The sequence below is a fragment of the Schistocerca gregaria genome, chromosome 6, assembly GCF_023897955.1.
Source record: "Schistocerca gregaria isolate iqSchGreg1 chromosome 6, iqSchGreg1.2, whole genome shotgun sequence".
Lineage (NCBI taxonomy): Eukaryota > Metazoa > Arthropoda > Insecta > Orthoptera > Acrididae > Schistocerca > Schistocerca gregaria.
The window spans coordinates 226,434,237-226,450,412 of NC_064925.1; the positions used below are offsets into that span (position 1 = coordinate 226,434,237).

General features: G+C 46.8%; 1 non-coding gene across 1 annotated transcript; it reads left to right on the plus strand.

Moving 5' to 3' along the window:
• The first annotated feature begins 1,610 nt into the window (after positions 1-1,610).
• On the plus strand, positions 1,611-1,694 carry Trnas-gga (transfer RNA serine (anticodon GGA)). The gene is given in 2 exon segments: positions 1,611-1,650; positions 1,660-1,694. It is a non-coding gene; the product is annotated as a tRNA-Ser (tRNA).
• Positions 1,695-16,176: the final 14,482 nt, after the last annotated feature.

Consider the following 16,176-nt stretch of genomic DNA (forward strand, 5'->3'; position numbering starts at 1 on the left):
TATAGCGCGCTGTTTCTCGCGCATCAAACACAGTTACGTTACACATCCACCTACACGTTACACGCTACAAGTCGATGCCGTAACATTTGTTTCATTGAAAACGCATTAAGAGTTTTCACTAAAAATAATTAGAGACATTACTTCTCAGCACGCTCTCGTACTAAGCGAGTTCCTTCACATCTGGAAAAACACCTTTAATGGGCACATTGGAAATTCACATTTCTTTGTCTGTGCGGTTCCTGGTGAATAGAACGCCCTTCTCGTCTCACAAATAAAAGGACGGCAAATAATACTGGGTGCAGTACAGTCGCGCGACAGGAATCGGAAAGCAATCAGCGAAATTTCGGCAGCACTGCGAAACTGGTATCGATACAGCGCTTCTCCGTTCCGCCTAATAGATATTATGCCGACGCGACGTCCGTTCCGCAGCCGAAGCAATTAAAAGCGGATTTTCGAATGGGAATTCCTTCTCACGGCTTCACGCCACCGTCTCCCCCTTTAACGCCATAAGTTTCGAGAGCCATAGAGCCATATACAGATTAATCGACCGACAGTTTCCGCAGGGAACGGCGGCGCTCCCGGAATCGAGAGGGGACCCAGGCCGAAATGATCGACTGCGGCACTCCGTATTAAAAAGTTCCATTCGCCAAATCAAACAGTAATTTTCTGCGCAAATACAGGAGAAAAGCGCTTTTCCGCGAAGAGGAACGGGCGTGTTTCGGCAGGAGGGAGGGGCAGCTGTGCGGGGAGGCGGTGTGGATGGACAAGCCTCGATGCTGTGTTGGGGCTGGATCACGGCTATGTCCACCCACGCACCCCAGTTTTTTTCTACACTTTTTTTCTCGTTGTCTCTTTCGTTGTCTGAATAAAAATTAATGTTCGTTCACGTTCAGTTTGCGCCACCGCGCCAATTAAGCATTACAATCACCGGCGATTAGCGCTGTTTACGCTCGACAATTACTCATTTCGCTGGCGTTTTCCAAATCGAATTTGCTCGCGTTCGGACTTCCATACTGCGCCTAAATGCTGCAATGTAGCCGGCATCAGGCGGCGACTAGCCGAAGCGGCGCTGCAGCATCGCGATACGTCACGCTTCAGGGACGGCGTCACGTGATGGGCACCTCACAGAGATGGCCGACCAGCGCGACTGAGGCGGGCGAACAGAAACGTTGGGCGACCGTGGCGTCGGTGCACATCGTAATAGTTGCTGGTGGCGTCGGGTGTGGACAAAGAACAAATTCAGCGCCGCCCACAGAAGCCATTAATATTGCAGTGCCATTGTGGCTCTCAACCTCGCGAATAATTTAAACATTCGACACTGCGTCAGACCTACTTTTTACGCATCTATCCACTTTTCCATTGCCTCCTACTGCATTCTCTCGCTGTAACCCGTCATGTAAGAAATACTTCTTGTGCTTTTACGAAATTTGTTGTAAGTTATAACAATAACAATTTTTGGAAACAATGAGGAAGTTTCAATGAGGAAGCTACAGATGAGAATATATGTCAAAATGAAATGGGCATTTAACGTCTCGGTTTGTTGCAGCATCAAATATAGACACATATAGCCTTCATAACATTAGAAATTCCTTACCTAAGATTATGAGCTGGCCGGGGTGGCCGAGCGGTTCTAGGCGCTATAGTCTGGAACCGCGTGACCGCTACGGGCGCAGGTTCGAATCCTGCCTCCGGCATGGATGTGTGATGTCCTTAGGTTAGTTAGGTTTAAGTAGTTATAAGTTCTAGGAGACTGATGACCTCAAATGTTAAGTCCCATAGTGCACAGAGCCTAAAATTATGAATAAAAATCTAAAATGTTGTTGTTGTGGTATTTAGTCAGAAGACTGTTTTTATGAAGCTCTCCATGCTACTCTAACCTGTGCAAGCTTCTTAATCTCCAAGTACCTGCTGCAACCTACATTCTTCTGAATCTGTTTAGTGTATTCATCTCTTGGTCCCCGTCTACGATTTTTACCCTCCACGCTGCCTTCCAATACTAAATTGCTGATCCCTTGATCCCTAAGAACATGTCCTATCAACCGATCCCACCTTCAATACCTCCTCATTAGTTATGTGGTCTACCCATCTAATCTTCAGCATTTTTCTACAGCACCACATTTCGAAAGCTTCTATTCTCTTCTTGTCTAAACTATTTATCGTCCATGTTTCACTTCCATACGTGGCTACACTCCACCCAACTACTTTCAGAAACGACTTCCTGACATTTAAATCTATGCTCGATGTTAACAAATTTCCCTTCTTCAGAAATGCTTTCCTTTCCATTGCCAGTCTACACTTTATATCCTCTCTGCTTCGACCATCATCAGTTATTTTGCTCCCCTATATCAAAACTTATTTACTACTTTAAGTGTCTCATTTTCTAATCTTATCCCCTATGCATCACCCGATTTAATTCGACTTCATTCCATTATCCTCGTTTTGCTTTTGTTGATATCCATGTTATATCCTTCTTTCAAGACACTGTCCATTCCGTTCAACTGCTCTTCCACGACCTTTGCTGTCTCTGACAGAATTCCAATGTCATCGGCGAACCTCCAAGTTTTTATTTCTTCTCCATGGATTTTAATTCCTACTCTGAATTTTTCTTTTGTTTGCTACAATTAATTATTAAAACTGGTTATTATAAACAATAATACTATATTTGGCTTTAATTAGCTCAACAAAACTTTTTTATATATTTTTATTTTAAAAAATTCTTCGTGTATTCAAAATGTCTCAAATCACGTGTGTTTCTTCTAGCGTATTAATTAGGAGAGTGGATTGGTAATTTGAAGGTACGAAGTTCGAAGCTACATGTTTACATTTATTATCGTTTATATGAATTTATTTGAGAGACAAAGACGGTGAAATTTCGGGTAATATTTAAAAAAAATTATAAAATCGAGAATGAAAGTAACGGCATAGCTGCCTTATTGCATAACGGCTTCGCTTAATCCAAAATTGATATTCAAGTAGGCGAACGCCCGAAATATGGGGTGCCTTATGTGAGAGAAAATATCAAACCACAAAATCAGCTTTTGAAGAGTTGCTCTTAAAAAGCAGAACCGAAGACGAAATAATAACCAGTTCAGTGTATAAGATCTGTTAAAAATTCGTACGACTAAACATAATAGTTATGTTGGCTAATTTATTAGCAGCAGTGTTTACATTTTCGCAGTATATCGGCGAAAGAATGTTTCGATTTACGTCAAAAAAGTGGGGATGTAACTAGTACCTGCTGCGCCTACAAACAGCCATTAAAGGTCTCATGAATGGGCAGCACTAACAACCTAGTAACACAATTTTACGTTTTCATCTACTTGTCAGTAAGCATTAACTTAATACACGAAGTCTGATATAGACTTCTAGACATAAATTATACCCACAATTCAAAACAATACCGAAAAGCCTGAACTCAGAAGTTCACCATCTTCAGTAATGATGCTTAAACCAAATAACATGCTGAAAGGATGAAAACAGTAAAATCGTGAGTCGCTGTGTCTTCCTGTAACTGTTCTAGAAACGGCAAAATGCAACACACTGCACCGTCACATGTGTACAAATCTCTTTGATCCCATGTGCCGATCTATTACTACACTTTCCATTCACATGACTAAAATGCGTGCGTTAACTCACAGCACAATGTTGGTCCTGTGAAACGCAGTTCCACTAACCTGTTTATGAAAAAAGTCTCCACCTTCTTCATGGAGCTTATAATATGACTCAGGTTTGCGTCACACATGGTTTATGGTTCAAATGGCTCTGAACACTATGGGACTCAACTTCTGAGGTCATCAGTCACCTAGAATTTAGAAGTACTTAAACATAACTAACCTAAGGACAACACACACATCGATGCCCGAGGCAGGATTCGCATGGTTTATGTCTTGGACGTGAATTCTGGTACACTATACACAGCCTGCCCCAGTTCCGTTGCCCGCAGGCGTGGCCGAGCGGTTCTAGGCGCTTCAGTCAGGAAACGCGCGACTTCTACGGCCGCAGGTTCGAATCTTGCTTCGGACATGGATGTTTGTAATGTCCTTAGCTTAGTTAGGTTTAAGTAGTTCTAAGTTCTAGGAAACTGATGGCCTCAGATGTTAAGTCTCATAGTGTTCAGAGCCATTTGAACCGTCTGAACCAGTTCTGTTAGGACTGCTTGTTGAAACGCCAGACTGCAACGCTATCTCATGGCGAGTTGCAGTGTTACGATCGTCGAAGTTTCAACGACAGGCAAAGACCTAGCATCGTAGTAGCAGGTGTCCTGGTCGAGAATGTAACAGTGTGTGTCTGGCACTCGTCGGAAAATGGAGGTGGAGAGTCGAGACAACATCAAGTTGTGTGCTAAGCATGGTGTTGGCGGTCGAGAATTCGTCGAACTAAACCCGTATACCGACAGCCAGATTCATGGTCGCTTCTCCACGACGACGCCCCAACCCACTGTTACAAAATATTTTCGAAATGATTGCAAGTGTATATTCACTTGGGGAAAGGCAATTTTTAATCAGTCGCACTTTTTTAAAATAATCCATGGCTTTAGTTTTTTATAGCCACAGTTTTAAGGAAATGGGGCACGCTGTGAATATCATATGGGTGTAAATACGATTATTTACAAATTAACGACAGGCTAATGCCCCTAAAAGGAGAAATCAAAAGTAGCAGATAAGGGAGAGGATGACGAGATAGCTGTAACCACGTGGGGGACCATTTCTGCAATAATAGCACAGGATACAGACCCATGGAAAATGTCTAGAGAAGGCTCTGAACAATCGTGGTACACCAACTGCAAGAAAAAAAATAAGAAGTTAATACAGACCAACAAAAGATCACACAACTGGATTCCATGAATTAAACTAGAAGCGTTTACTTTTGCTCTTTGTGGCCCGCAGGGCAAAATACGTCTTTTAATGCAGCACTGTAGCTGCTCACTATTATTCATAATAATCAGAACCGTTTACATCCGATAAACGGTGTATCACATGCTCGTGGTGCAGAGTGAGGATGGATGACTGCAACTGAGGTACTGTAAAAGAGATTCATGACAGAGTACACTGATCTGAAGTTGATTTACCTTTCTTGTTAAGCTGGTGTTATCGAAAGTGTCGACTATACGGCTTGTCCTCTGTTAGACTAGTTGCAGCTGTACAGCATTCGGCAAACACCTGCAGTATGCACATATAGTGAGGTGCTATCCATCCGCGACACATATATGCCGCATTTACGATTTTTTACCTATCCTGCATTAATGCTACACCGATTGACAGAGGGTGATATTTATTATCAAGGGCAACATAATATCACCACAAGGATAATTACGGGAATGGAAATTGACTATCTATTGGGAACTCTGGATTAAATATTACATCGTGTGATGGGTGGAATCTCGATATGCTGAGGGTCAGTTCCTAGCCTCGAGCGTCTGATAAATGCATGGTATGCAACACAAACCAACGAGAGCCTGACAGATTGCACTTATGTTTGCCGCAGCTATTTGCGGTATACATGATTTTCTTCTCGTTTTGTTCAAGAAATCGAAGACAGATGTATCACAATGGATGACATTCTGCAAATATGCACTCGACAACCAGGCTAAACAGCGATTCACTGTGTTTTGCCAACATCGTTAACTCACTAATTTACACAAAAAGACATCACAAACTTTGTACGAAAATTACAATACGATAGTTCCATATACAATAGGTCTATCACATATAGATTTTTCTGTTCATTTAGACATATATATTTCAACGACAATGACCTGCTACAGACAAGTGGTTCACAGCCGGGGGTAATTATCCCTTTCGGGGTACGATGTAATTTTCTGAGTGGTAAAAATAAAGGGTTCCAGCCGTGCTTCTGTATAAGAGACTGTCACTATTATCACTCATTCGTGAGACTGTGATACCGATTACACAAGTTTCCCATAATTAAGTTTTTGTTTAAAATAAAAAACACAACTGGTATAGGCTACAGTTTGTGAAACGAACGTCTGAACAACACCTTCCTCACATTGCCCTCTGAATGTATCCATACTCTGTACTATGACAGTAAAATGGCGACATATAAATCACACGCTTAAATATCTCAAGAAAATGCCTTTTCAGAGTTGTAATTAGATTTCGCAATAGACCAGTAATTGTCTCATTATCTTTACTAAACATCCGTAGGTCCTACAGTATATTATTTTTATAATTATTATGAATTTTATAGTCAGATACAAAGCATTGGCAGCTTGAGATCTTCGAATTTCTGTCGGTTCAAAAGTAAAGAGTCCATAAATCAAGTGTTTTACAGACGCTAGGCCTAAGATTAGGGCAAACACTTTTGTTTGGTTTAGGATGTGAGTGAAGCAAAAAACCTGGAAATTTGCGGTAAGGTCTTATGGGATCAAACTGCAAAGGTCATTGGTCCCTAAGTCTACACACTACTTAATCTAACTTAAGCTAACTTACACTATGGACAACACACACACAACCGTGCCGGAGGGAGGGCTCGAACCTCCGACTGGGAGGAGCCATACGGACCGTGGCAAGGCGCCCAAGACCGCGCAGCTACCCCGCGCGGCTGCGAGTGAAGCAGGAGTCGGTACAGAGAGAAATGATGAAGAGGAATCATGTTTTGTAACAACCGTCTATCCTCACTAAGGAATGTTAACTTACTTTTCCTTTCTGAGGAGGAGTTGTAGGTTGCTTTCGAGATGCTTCATTATTTTTAGAGATAATCTGTACCAACTGTGTCACTGACCACAAAAAAGTGAATACCGTACCATTTATCTTTCGTCATATTAAACATTAGTGCTGAAAGAAAGTTTAGTTCGGTGCTAATTTTGATGGTGGTCGTGATGATGGTGGAATGGAAGTTGTGTGTGATTGAGAGGGGGGGGGGGGGGGGGAGGAGGGGCGTGAGTATGTACTACATTATTCCTCTCAGAGGTAACGGTTTCAGAATGCTTGGGAACCACTGCTATAGACGCTAACTACTTACATCCAGTCACTTTATAGTACAGTTATCACTTTGTAACCTCCCCACAAAATAATTTCCGTAATCTGCCAACAGTAAGAAATATAATTACACTCCTGGAAATTGAAATAAGAACACCGTGAATTCATTGTCCCAGGAAGGGGAAACTTTATTGACACATTCCGGTCAGATACATCACATGATCACACTGACAGAACCACAGGCACATAGACACAGGCAACAGAGCATGCACAATGTCGGAACTAGTACAGTGTATATCCACCTTTCGCAGCAATGCAGGCTGCTATTCTCCCATGGAGACGATCGTAGAGATGCTGGATATAGTCCTGTGGAACGGCTTGCCATGCCATTTCCACCTGGCGCCTCAGTTGGACCAGCGTTCGTGCTGGACGTGCAGACCGCGTCAGACGACGCTTCATCCAGTCCCAAACATGCTCAATGGGGTACAGATCCGGAGATCTTGCTGGCCAGGGTAGTTGACTTACACCTTCTAGAGCACGTTGGGTGGCACGGGATACATGCGGACGTGCATTGTCCTGTTGGAACAGCAAGTTCCCTTGCCGGTCTAGGAATGGTAGAACGATGGGTTCGATGACGGTTTGGATGTACCGTGCACTATTCAGTGTCCCCTCGACGATCACCAGAGGTGTACGGCCAGTGTAGGAGATCGCTCCCCACACCATGATGCCGGGTGTTGGCCCTGTGTGCCTCGGTCGTATGCAGTCCTGATTGTGGCGCTCACCTGCACGAAGCCAAACACGCATACGACCTTCATTGGCACCAAGGCAGAAGCGACTCTCATCGCTGAAGACGACACGTCTCCATTCGTCCCTCCATTCACGCCTGTCGCGACACCACTGGAGGCGGCCTGCACGATGTTGGGGCGTGAGCGGAAGACGGCCTAACGGTGTGCGGGACCGTAGCCCAGCTTCATGGAGACGGTTGCGAATGGTCCTCGCCGATACCCCAGGAGCAACAGTGTCCCTAATTTCCTGGGAAGTGGCGGTGCGATCCCCTACGGAACTGTGTAGAATCCTACAGTCTGGGCGTGCATCCGTGCGTCGCTGCGGTCCGGTCCCAGGTCGACGGGCACATGCACCTTCCGCCGACCACTGGCGACAACATCGATGTACTGTGGAGACATCACGCCCCACGTGTTGAGCAATTCGGCGGTACGTCCACCCGGCCTCCCGCATGCCCACTATACGCCCTCGCTCAAAGTCCGTCAGCTGCACATACGGTTCACGTCCACGCTGTCGCGGCATGCTACCAGTGTTAAAGAGACTGCGATGGAGCTCCGTATGCCACGGCAAACTGGCTGACACTGACGGCGGCGGTGCACAAATGCTGCGCAGCTAGCGCCATTCGAAGGCCAACACCGCGGTTCCTGCTGTGTCCGCTGTGCCGTGCGTGTGATCATTGCTTGAACAGCCCTCTCGCAGTGTCCGGAGCAAGTATGGTGGGTCTGACACACCGGTGTCAATGTATTCTTTTTTCCAATTCCAGGAGTGTATTTATAGCATTCAGCGTAACCTCCCACAGATAAATTCCGTAACCTACCAATAGTACAATGCGACTAATATCTCAATAAAATTGCGACTCACTTATAACCTTTCAATAATTGACTGTCAATTTAACCTGGTAAATTTTGGACGTCAGCAGTGCTGCGTCATGGCCCTGATACATCATTCTGAATAAACTGAAAAATCGTACCTTAATTAGGTCGCCGGATAACGCGTATATATCTGCTCCTATAAGAAATTTTTCTTTGGCGCAGCTAAGTGCAATGCTGGCCGATAGATTTGTCTTATATAAAGGGAAAGAACTGATTTTTCTTTTCAATAATCGGGATGACCAAGGATCGGAGAAATTAGTAAATTCTTTAAATTGAAATGAATGATTGTCAAAAGTTACTTTTTATGAGAAGGATTGTTATCAAGCGATTTTTTAAAAAATATTTACATAGGACTTGATATAACAATACTACATATGCGCGAGGCTGCTTTTACCGTATCCTACAATGCTCAGGCTGCGCCATCGCTGCACACGACCGGCCCAGCCAACATGATACACACGACTGCTCGCTAGCAACTACTTCCTGCTACTGCCACACAGTTCCTAATGCAGTCAACACTGCTCTTTGGTCTCAGATTCTCTTATAGCTTACATGTCGCAGGCAGCGCGTGAGCGATACATCGAAATTACATGTGCTCGAGTGCGCTATTCTTTAATCATGGACCACTTACAACTTTCATTCTCTAATTCAAATAAGTTTCTTAAGAACTAGTTCACAGAAGTTTATTCAGGGACACAGACAGACAAACATTGACGAACACACAGTATAGACAAAATCGTCCCTCTCATTGGCGGGACTCGAAAACACGACCTCAGAAAAGGAATGTCTTGGCCCAGTCCGCCTCCATAGGTCGGAGCCTCGTTTGTTCCCAGGAGGAATTAAAGCGTCTTCCTTAGGTCTGTCACCATTACCACTCCCTTTATCGGAAATATGTTTACTTCTTCCCCAGACATCAATATACGAATAGCAATCAGAAATCACATCGCGGGCAGTCAGTTTCAATGGCTCACTGGGAACATTTTGTTCGAAACAGTCGTCCCTCTGATTGCAGAAGGCATACTTTCAGTTGTTGCTGGCAGGTGTTACGCCGTCCCACCTATCACCGCAAAAGTGGAGTAATGATGTTGAAAGAGGCGCTACGAACACAGGTCCTAACTCAGGCAGGAAGAGACTAAATACTCAATATGAGGAGACGGAGCTTGAGCGTCACACCCGACTTCCGTTTCAAAACACGGGGCAGTTGCGGTGAGACACTGACTTCCTCAGTTCCAGTAACACTGTTCACTGACTGCTGAGAAAATCTGGACTGCCCGCACGAAGATCCGCTGTGAAAGAGTAGTTCAGAGAGGAAAATTTATTATATCGGACGGCATTCTCAGAGCACCATCAGAACACGACATGGAAAAACAGAATTTAAACAGATCTGAAGGTGTTTTACACGTGTAATGGCTGGCCAAAATGGTTTATGGATCACAAGTAAGAAGATATCGTGAAGAATACTTCGCCAGTAAATGACGAAATGGGCAGCTGTCGGAACCGTATTGAGGTTGGATTTCTGCGAGAGGAACCCTAGACAGTGTACAGTGGAAAATGTGGGAATGATACGGACTCAAGGAGAATTCACGTTACTGGAACATCATGCAACTCTGCGTAAGTCCAGATTTCAGCAGCAGCTGTCTACCATTGTCACAAACGTCAAGGAATGGCCGCCATTGGCTGTTGATATGGATCATGCGAAGAACATGTTGGCTTAGGTAGCACTAACACTGTTAGGAAGTGACGGTTGGTGCAGAATCATTGAAAGTAATTTAAAAATCAACGCCATTACAATTTTAGACAGACAGTACTAATACTGAGATTTTTCCACACAGCAATAGGATATAGAGCTGGCTGTTACTTTCATAACTGTGGGGTGCGTACTGTAAGACCTTCGGTACACACACCACCAGATTGTTTGACTTGTCGCTCTAAAGAAGTAGACGAGTGTCAGCAATATGTCTCCTGGTCTTATCGTGGCATGTTTATCTTCTGCCATTAGGTCAGACGATAGAAATGCCATTTGCACGCTTAGAGTAGCAGATTGACGGTGACCAACTTTAAACAGAACTTGATTAATTTTCATACACATTTCTTAAAATAATGAAAAGCATAGACATTACGTAGCTCGATTGACCACCTGAAGTTCCTTTGTTCTATGTACGTTAATCTGATTGTCACATATCTCTGATACTTGACAAAGTGTCTATTAATTTATCTTCATTGCTATGTACAGGAATATGATAATTTTCTTAGGTGCAGACTGAAACTTGACTATAGGCAGGTATAGACTAATGCAGACTGTTACAGGCTGGTGCAGACAAATGCAGACTGACTAATCGGAGGTCTGTACACTCGTTATAATACCTCGCGCGTTCATGTGTTCTAACTTTCTGGGTGGTGTCTGTTTGTTCTATATCGTGTCTCCCCACAACTTTCGCGCAACGACGCTCTGAGCGTGTTTTTTAGGGAATTGACTAGTTTGAACCTGGGACCTGTTGCTGGTAAGGAGACGCCAGACCACACATGACATGTAGAATTCAGAAGAGTTTCAGTGAGACTAGTGATGATATAACCAAATACTTAATGATTTCAGTGCTCAGCTCCACTGCACTCCCTGTAAAAAAATCTTAATACTAACTAAATTTAATGGAAGGGGTTCAAGGCTTTCCTGTTTTTAGTTAGCTGGTAAAATAACTTCGAAAAGGCAGTAAAGTTTACCATTGGAAATTTTATTCTACTCACAAAACATTGTTTATAAATTGCACTATTGATAAAAAAGTGTTTTAATACAGGATGGTAAAAACCAACTGCGTTCAACAAAAAAGTGAACGAATGGGTTTCCAAGTTCTACAGTGGATCGGAGGATGACCTATGCCATATATCTATAATCTAGGTTTAAATTATGTTTCACAAAAGAGAAAACTATCAAAATGTTCTACAGTGACCCTCAATTATCTTTAATTACTTATCTAACTTGTCGCAAATTACAGTGGCTGATGTGGCTTCTCAATAACTATATATCAGAAAAATCATCCTGTTTCAGATTTTTACTTCAAGTGGCAAATGTGAACACCATGAGCTTTAATTGACGATCGTCACTAGTATTACTACTAGGGGTTGTAATAGAAGAGGAAAAAGGAAAACCCGTGGTCTAGGGGTCACTCCGGCTTTCACCGCCGTGCAATGCGGACGTGTTGTTGTTTCCGCCTGCGAAGCGAGCGCGCTCGCTGTTGTTTACATTTCAGCGGCCGTCGCTTACGTGCACTAGAGCCATGGCCAACCGTTTTCGAAAATCAACTTTACGATTCAACTTCTGCAACGAATACGCACGACCAAAGGCCTTGGAAGTGGAACGCTTCCTACGCGACGTTGCTAAGATCCCAGCTTCCGACATCTTGGGCATCCATTTCTCCATATTAAGCAGTACTGTGTACGTGAAAGTTGTCAACGACGCGGTGTGTGAAAGAATACTTCGTGACACCAACCATTGCCACGCCGACGGCAATGTCGGATCAGTCACTGTCGACCACGCCGGCTTAGGAATGAGCACCATACGAGTTTTCGAACTCCCTTTCGAGCTTCCGGCGGAAGACGTTATCGCGGCTTTCCGCCCCTATGGCACTGTACATGGCCACACTGCCGAACGCTGGGCACAATTTCAAACGTACTCCGTTCTCAACGGCGTAAGGCAGATCACCATCGACCTCCATCGCCACGTGCCATCTTACCTGCAAATTAGCGGGTGCCGCGCGGTTGTCATATACGACGGCCAACCCAAGACCTGTTCCGGGTGCGGAAAAGAAGGCCACCTCAGATCTGAGTGTCTTCAGCGACGGATCACAGCCGCTACCGTGGCACCTCCGGCTCCGACGACGGTTTTACCGATCACCTACGCATCGGCGCTCTCTTCTCCTCCCACCGGCCGCCGCTCATCCGACTACGTAGCAGTGACCGTTCCAGCTGCTATGGATACCGCCGGGGCCGACACGTCGCGCTCAAAGCCAGACGCTACTACGGTGCCACTACCAACAGCGACGACTTCCGACACCCACCAGCCTGAACATATGGACGCCCCTTCATTTGACGCTTCCGCGACGGCCTTCCTCTCAGAGCGACGCGACTCCCTTCCGTCTTCCGACACAGAGGGATGAACCCGCAAACAAAGTTCACCTAAGAGGCGCCAGAGGAGGCGTCGTACGGTCTCGGAACGAGACGGATCACCTCCCCCTGATGCTCCAGAGGCCGTCCGACCCGACGAGGCCTCAGAGAACCTACACGACGATACGAATGACGACAACATGACGCCGACTGTGCATGTTTCGATGCCAACTCTACTGGCTCGCTCAGGTGCTCCTGAACCAATGGACTCCACCGATGCGACTGCCGCCGAGACGTCCTCCGCCCCTACGACCGAAGTGGAACGTACGACCATCACAACGACAGCGCCTTAAATGGTCTGGAGTGAGGACGTCGATGACGACCCGGACCACACGCTGGGGACAGAGTTACCCCAGACGGAAGCATCGTTACGCCGCTGATAACGCCGTCAGGTGGCGCACGGCACGACTCGTCGTTGCCTCGCCCATCTTCATCCTCCGCCGGTGGAGTTCCCCTCCACGGCAGGGGTCAGCTCGAAACCTACCGAATAGCGACGATCAACACTAACACCATTAGCTCACCCGTGAAACTTCAACTGCTGCGAGAGATGATATGGGCGTCAGACGTCGACATCGCACTACTACAGGAAGTACACTTGGCCACACTTCCAGACGTCGCGGGATATAACACTTATCCTCCTCCTGGTGACCACCTGGGACGCGGCGTAGCCATCTACGCCAGAGATGGCATTCCAGTGACCGATATCACATACCTTCCATCTGCCAGAGGCATGGCCGTCACCGTGATGAGGATGCGTATCGTCAACATTTACGCTCCGCCAGGCTCCACCCGCAGACGCGACATGGCCCTCTTCTATTCAGAAGAAATCGCTCTTTCGTTTCTTGGACGCTGCGACCATTACTTGCTTGGGGGCGATTTTAATTGTGTCTTGCACCCTAAAGATCAAGTACCCCACTACAACACCTGTCAAGAACTGCGTCTTGTCGTCCGAGGTCTGTTGCTCCGCGACACTTGGTTAAGTTCAGCACGGAGACGCGCCTGGTAATACTTACCAGACGAGTCACTCCGCGAGCCGCCTGGACAGAATTTACGTCTCTCGGGAACTCACACCTGCAGTCCAAGGTGCAGAACTTTGGCCCCTGGCCTTTTCGGACCACTGTGCCTACATCTGCGACATTCTCTTCCCCAAGCAAGTGGTCTGGCGCAGTCGTGCTCCGTGGAAGCTAAACACCTCCAATCTTCATGATCCCGAATGTCTTCAACGTGTTACCGAGACATGGGCCACCTGTGAACGTCGCTTACCGAAATACTACACGACCTTGACCTGGTGGCTGGAATGTGCAAAACCTGCCATTCGACGTACTTTGATTCAGTATGGAAAGCAAGTTGCTATGTGGCGCCGGCACACTACCGACTATTTCTACGCCGTTCTCAGCGACCTGGACCCCCAACCGCCCACCCCCGACACCCAGAGGGAACGCAGCAGGATTAAGGCGCAAATTGTAACTTTGACACGCCGTCGACTGCAGGTGGCTATAGTGCGAACCCTATATCAAGATTCGGCGGAACAGGAACATCAGACCATGCATCATACCACCTCCGATAGGAAACATCGGCGACAGCAACTCATCACCGAGATCACAACCTGTCGCAGCCAGCACGTCACTTGCCAGGCTGAAATCGTCAGTACCTTTGTCGACCACTACCGCACAATGTACCAGGAAGGGACTACCAACAACCACGCTGAGGAGTCTGTGTTACCACACGTAACTCGCACCCTTACCAGCGACGAAGCGGATGAGCTGATGGAGCCCATTACGCTTGACGAAATCCACGATGCAATCAAAAAGGGTGCTCACGGTGGAGAACGATGTTTCATGAACTGCTGACGATGGGGAACGCCGTACCGCCGTCCTTCGTCACGGGAATTATTATACCCATCCACAAACCGACACCAGGGGTGACGACAGCACATTACCGTCCCCTGACTCTGCGTAACGCAGACTGTAAGATTTTTACACGCCTCCTGGCAACGCGATACCGCAAGATCCTGCCTAGCATTCTATCCCCGGAACAGACAACTCCGGGCGGCTCAGTTAATATACAAACGGCCACAGGAGAATGTCGCGATTTAATTGCACTGGCAGCGGCGTGCAGACTCCGCGCCGCAGTGGTTGCCATTGATTTTGACAGCGCATTCGACAAAGTGCGGCATACTTTTCTGTTCTCCGTGATGAACCGCATGGGTTTTCCACCAGCCTTTATCGACGTGATCCGGCGCCTGTACGGCACCGCCGAATCGCTGATTCAGGTTAATGGCCGTGTGGCGGGACAAGTGGCGATCCGACGTTCCGTACGGCAAGGCGGCCCACTTTCTACCCTACTCTGTGCCATCAGCCTGGAGCCACTCATCGGGAGTCTGACGAGCCACCTTTCTGGTCTCACTTTGCGACAGCACAGTTTTCGATGTCGTGCGTATGCGGACGACCTCCTCCTCTTGATCCGCTCACGGGGTGAAACACACACGGTACTTGATTTTATATCAACGTACGGCACTGCAGCGGGCAGTAACATGAATGTGGCTAAATCCGCGGCGATGCCCATTGGACGCGGCCTCTCACACGACGACTTAGCACCTCTGCCGTGTGTACAAAAACTACGATACCTTGGTATCATTTTCACCTCCACCGTGCGCCGCTCCGCTGCGATCAATTTTCGGCGCGCTCTCCAAACCATCCGCACGACGTTGCGACAAAATCTTCTCCGACGACTCGATTCTTTACAATGTGTCCAATACCTCAATCAACATGTGGCGTCCAGAATGGTCCACATTGCACAGGTCCTCCTGCTGCCATCAACTATTGGACGCAGCCTCCAGGCTGCCTTCGGATACTTCCCTACGGCCGGTACGCTCTTTAAGGTCCACTACGACACGCTCTCCCTTCCCCCGCGAGCGGGGGCCCTCGGCCTTGTCAATGTGCGACTCCGCGCGGCGTCCTTGTACATGTCCACCATTCACAAGCAGTGGCACGGGGGCACCTCCCTTACGCGGAGCTTGCTGGAAATCCTTGTGCCGCGACCATAACACCACCAGTACCAGTTGGACACATCAAGCACCATCTTTCGCACATTTCTGATTTCATCGTCGACTTTAGTTATGCTCACACACACTTACCGACCACGCGTTCTCCGCGACCTAAAGATTATTACACCCCACTCCTTCGTTTCATATCCAGCAACAATATCGAACTGCGACATCCGTCCACGCGGTGGCCCACGGTTTGGCGTCACATCCACCAGCCTTTTCTTCCCTCCAACGTCCGGGCAACATGGTACCAAGTCGCAAATGAAAAATTCGCCACAAATCATCGTCTTCACGCCATCGGACTAAAGGACTCTCCACTCTGCTCCATTTGCCACCTCATGGATGACGATGTCCATCAACTGACTTGTGCTGCCACCAG